This window comes from Tyto alba, unplaced genomic scaffold, assembly GCF_018691265.1.
Source record: "Tyto alba isolate M040663 unplaced genomic scaffold, T.alba_DEE_v4.0 Super-Scaffold_2, whole genome shotgun sequence".
Taxonomy (NCBI): domain Eukaryota; kingdom Metazoa; phylum Chordata; class Aves; order Strigiformes; family Tytonidae; genus Tyto; species Tyto alba.
In genome coordinates, this window is record NW_024881282.1 from 59,115,542 (window position 1) to 59,120,715 (window position 5,174).

A 5,174-nucleotide genomic window follows, 5' to 3' on the forward strand; every position below is an offset into this window, starting at 1 on the left:
TAATGTGTCACATGCAGAACTATGCTTATGAACCATTTCTGTGCTATGCAACATTACCCAGTGGTCTTGTGTGCTGCCAGTTGTTCGATTGCTGTGTAATTGAGTGGAACATTTGCAGCCTGCCTCAATACCAAGCAAATACATTTAAAGAAACATAGACTATAGAAACCAGGCAGTTACCAAGCAAGCCTTCTGAAGCACACACTTTACAGAACAGCAAATTGTAACAGAGAGATGAATATATAGGTTTCAGGGTCAGTGACCAATGCCAATTTGTATGATACAATTACAGAAGCATTTGTGCTAATTTTTTCTTAACCCCTGAGAACATACAGACTACATAATAACTATTAAAGTTTCCAGTTTGTTCCTTGGCAGATGAATAGTTCAAGTTTTAAGCTGCTTGTATGACTTTTTTTTTTTTTTTTTTTTTTAATATCTGTGGTTTGAAATTGATTGCTGCTTGAACAATCTGGCACCTCTTTCTTCCCAAGCCTTGTTTTTTTTTTTTTTTTCTGAAGTTAGCGAGTGTTCTGTTTGAGATTAAAGTTTCAACAACTGAATCACAATCTCAAAGCCAATGAGTATCTAGTGGGTGACAACAACTTGTCACCTTTTGGGCCTCCTTCTGGCTGAAGACATCAGCATTCAAAGTAGTGCAAGAGTCTGGAAGAACACTTCTGCACTGTCCTCAGGGGATGCCCTGGTCCCTGGCATGCTCTGCATAATAACTGGAGGAAGGGATGATATACATCTTATTCTTATGCAAGGGGTAAGTGGCCATATAAATAGATTTCTGATCCTTACTGATTTGTTTGATGGACAGAGAGAGAATATTATATAAACCAGTTATTCTCTTCATTGTGCCTTTATCAATTACACTATGAAAAAGAGCTTTAAAACAGTCTTTTAAAGATGATTATACTGAGTGCTATATGAACAGATAAAAACTATTTCTTTCATAAAACAGTCACCACTTTATTTAAGAATAAATGCAACATTATCAAGAGGCCGAAGATAGAAATTGTGATTCCTTTTGAGTTGGACAGTAATCTGAAAGTGTGAATATTTTCCTAACATAGCTTGTTTTAATTTAAAACTGTACATCAGCTGATGAACACAGACGCTTCCAGATTGTCTCGTCCTTCGGCAGTCACAGCCCAGATACCAAAATATGACTCCCAAAGAGCAACACTGCACCGGGAATTAATGCTATCAGGTAAATGGGAGTGCATCTCTTTCTGCCTTCATCAGTCACCTATGGTACTGTGAAGGTTTGCTATACCTTCCAGTCGGAATGTAGTGTGGTATACAATGTATATTTTAGATAACCACAGTTGTGTGGTTAAAGAAAGAGGACAAGATATATGCAATCACAGCAAAAAGCAGCCTTTGAAGTGTAAGCCTTTGAAAGAACAACTTGTTTATTGAAGAACAGCAATTAATTACAGGTATAATTTTAAATACAAATCAGTTATACTATATTCTCATTCTTAGAGCTACTTGTGTTTGTCTTCTTGAATATGAAGATTGTGAGATTGAAAAGGGTAAGAAAAGAAAGAAGTGAGACAGGGTGAAAGGAGTGAGAGCTTTAACAGTTTGCTTTAAATAAAGATGATAATACGATGATCATGGAGAATAAATAGGAATGGATACCAGTGAGTGCACTTCCTCAGAAGTTGAATCTAGCTTAATAGATTCAGACACAAGCTTTATTGTAAATCTCATTATTTTTGTATATGGCTACTTGGAAAAGCGTGTTGGGTGGCTTATTCTGAGAAATTTATCATATGGCAACAACACTAATTCTTTTATAAAGTGTTCTTAAATGGGAACCACAGCAAGTTTTATGAGTGTGAAGCCTGTAAGGTTGTCTCAGTTCTAATTTTAATATTCTAACAAGTCAGCCTACGTCAAAGAAACTGGGTGTTAAATAAAAGTGCCAATATATCATCCTTATTTTCATTAAGCATGCCATACTTGTCTCTTTGAATGTCAATTAAATGGACAGAGGCTTCTAAAACTAATAAGGATCCAATTACACGTCTTGTGTAATTCAATTGAAGGCTTGTCTCTGACTTTAGCTTGAAGGAAGTGAACTGCGAAAAGTAGTTTTATCTCTGAATTTGATTGTGAATGTTCTTGATTGGTTTTGGTAGCAATGCAGTAGATTGCTAGTGGTATTTGCCCCAGTTTAACCGCCAAGGAGAGCTGCAAGTGGGCAGAAGAAATAGTGCTGGAAATTAGAAGCCGGCTCAGGCACTAGACACCATGGAGGAGAGACACTGAGGCTTGGCTGCAGACAGTCAGGATGACAGGTCCAAACAGGACCTGCAGCAGGACTGAATATTTGCTGTGGATTTGTGGTCAAGTGCCTGATTACTTGAGGAAAATGGGCAGGCTTGAGTGAGCATTCATGAGGCCAGAGCAGCTGTCTTCCATCCTCCATACTGGGTTATTCCTCAGATTTGGGGTAAAGATTACTGTTAACTTTCCTTTAAACATTGCCAGAGAAATTTGTATAAAATATTTAATTCTTTTATGGTTTGCAACTGTCATAATAAAGGAATTTATGTGAGTTCCTGGGAATCCCTCATTTCACACTCTAGAGGAAGATGAATATGGGCTTTGTTTGCTGGTTTTGTCTGAGAGAATCAGATCACTTGGAGAATTTGGTTCGTTAGGTGAAAGGTTTCTGCAAAAGATGCGTAAGAAAAAAATACAAATATTATTTAATAAAACAAATATTTAATAATATTTTCTATAATTTAAAAATTATAAATTTATGAAAAAGTAAATTATGATCAATCTGCAAAATGAAAGATTATTTGTTTTCAATTTTCTGTTTCAATAAATTAGAATATTCTCTCCATTTTTAATAGATCTCAATTTAATATTGTTGTCAATGTCCTAGCTTTAAAAATGTGCATTATTTAAGCAGCTCTGTCTATGGGAGAATAGCTGGTCCAATGTGCTACCAAATATGAAAGGACTGGGTATGCCACAGATTTCAGAAGAATGCTCTGAGATCACTGTCTGGATAGTCACTGCTCAGCTCTCATACTATCTCTTGAAATGACTACAAAGATGAACGGGGACTCAGCAAATGCAGGTAGTGTTATAACCCCTCTCAAACTGTATGTCTATGTCAATTGTGTGTCTTCTTTATGTTTTTACAGCCAAGTGAGCTTCTGAAGAATATTTCTGCCAGATATACTACTCTTCTGAATAGCTATTAAAACCTGCACTATGTGAAAAAAGAATTATGAGCTAAAACTTCTTGGACTTCAAATACAAATGAACAAGGAGTTAATAATCAGGCAACATGATTGAATCATAGATCTTTCATGGAATAATAATATAAAAAACTTGCATGTATAAATAATGCCTTTATGTTTTTGAAATTCGTCATACCAAGTGGCAGGCTAACAATATGAACTGAGGGTTCCAGCAATTTTTAGCACACAGTTACTTCACAGTATAATAAAGAAAATTACTTGATATTCTTCCCACAGGAAATACATCCTACAGGAGACAGCATAGTTCACTAAAAAGGCACCTCATTGAGAGGTAAGTCCTACATTGCAACATGCAATCATTTCCTCCAGAAATTTGTTCAAATACTTCATTTGACGCTGCTCCTTTATGAAGAATATGCCCATCAAAAATTGAGAATTTCTGCTAATTTATAGTAAGTTTAACTTTAAATTAAAAATGTCTAGGTATTGTATCATAGAATTATACAATTATCTAGGTTAGTAAGAACCTCTGGAAGAGATGGAATCCAACCCCTTGCTTGAAACAGGTCTAATTAGTTCAGGTTGCTCAGGGACTTATCCAGCAGAGTATGCTGCATAAATTATAAACTTGATCAATTCTGTTTTTGTCTCAAAGCCCTGTGTTTGTAACTAGGCAAGACCTACCGATGGAGAATTTAAAGAAGCTCAATTATTCTATTTTTCACAGTCAACTTTCTAAGACCATAATACTAGTGTATTTTATTTCCCAAGTACACTTGAGTTATGCCAATATACATACAGTCAAGAAGCTGTGTGCTGTACTGGATTTCATCATGACTTAATCTTTACTTTTGCATCTGAACTTGAATTATGTGAAGTAGTTTTTGGAATACTGCAAAGTTCTGACAGTGTAGTGGAAAACCTTTTACGGATTCTTCAGACCTCTTGAGCCTTGGCTTTTTTGTTTTGTTTTGTTCTCAGATTGCAAATTATGCTATTTCCATTTATTTCTAATTTTTGGCAGCAAGGATTTTAACAGGATGAGAGGATTTGTCTGGATGGATTCTCAGAGCTAGTTCATCACTGCTGAAGACCTGTTACTAGCACACTGCTAGAATGGAGGTTTAGTGAATAAAGTGAAAATTACCGCTCAACTGTGTGGAGTCAGTCTTTGTGTCTGATTGTCTGAACCTGACCCATGAAAGTCCATGCTGCTTTTCTCTTGGTATGTATTTTGGAAGCCAACATCTAATTTAGGCCACAGCTCTACTCTTGAACCTGAGAGCGCTTGATTTTGGTTTTACTCTTTAGTTCAGGTATGAGTTTATCTCTAGAAAGCCTGGGTTTATCACTTTCCTCCTTCAAATATCATTTAAAACTCTTTCAATGAGCCTTGCTAACTCCTGTGCAAAGATCTTTTTCCCTCTTTGAGGCAGGTGTACCCCATCTGCTGCCGGCAGGCCTGTTGTATAAACTGACCCATGATCAAAAATCCCCAAATTCTGCTAGTGACACCAGGCTCGGAGCCAGGTATTAATCTGCTGGCTCCTTCTGTTTCTTCCCTCATCATTCCTTGCAACTGTAAGGATAGAGGAGAATGCTGCTTGTGCTCCTGATTCCTTAACCAGTTGTCCCAAGGCCCTGAAGTCTCTCTTGTTTGCCCTTAGACTTATAGTTACAGCTTCATCACTGCCTACCTGAAAAATCAATAATGGCTAATAATCTGAGGGCTGTACCAGAGTAGGAAGTTTTCTCCTCACATCTTTAATCCAGGCCCCAGGGAGGCAGCAGACTTCTCTAAGAAGTGAGTCCAGTCTGCATATTGGGCTTTCTCTTCCCTTCAGAAGGGAGACTCCTATGACAATGACCCATCTTTTTTTCTTTAAGGAAGCAGTTTTGATGCAGGGTGTAGGCTGACTTAACCTCGTCAATATT

The 5,174-nt window shown here is 37.0% G+C and overlaps 1 long non-coding RNA gene across 1 annotated transcript; it reads left to right on the forward strand.

The window, feature by feature from the left end:
• Window positions 1–595: 595 nt before the first annotated feature.
• Window positions 596–3,575, forward strand: LOC116963357. The gene is made up of 4 exons (XR_004408105.2): window positions 596–772; window positions 1,111–1,219; window positions 2,942–3,112; window positions 3,516–3,575. It is a non-coding gene; the product is annotated as an uncharacterized LOC116963357 (long non-coding RNA).
• Window positions 3,576–5,174: the final 1,599 nt, after the last annotated feature.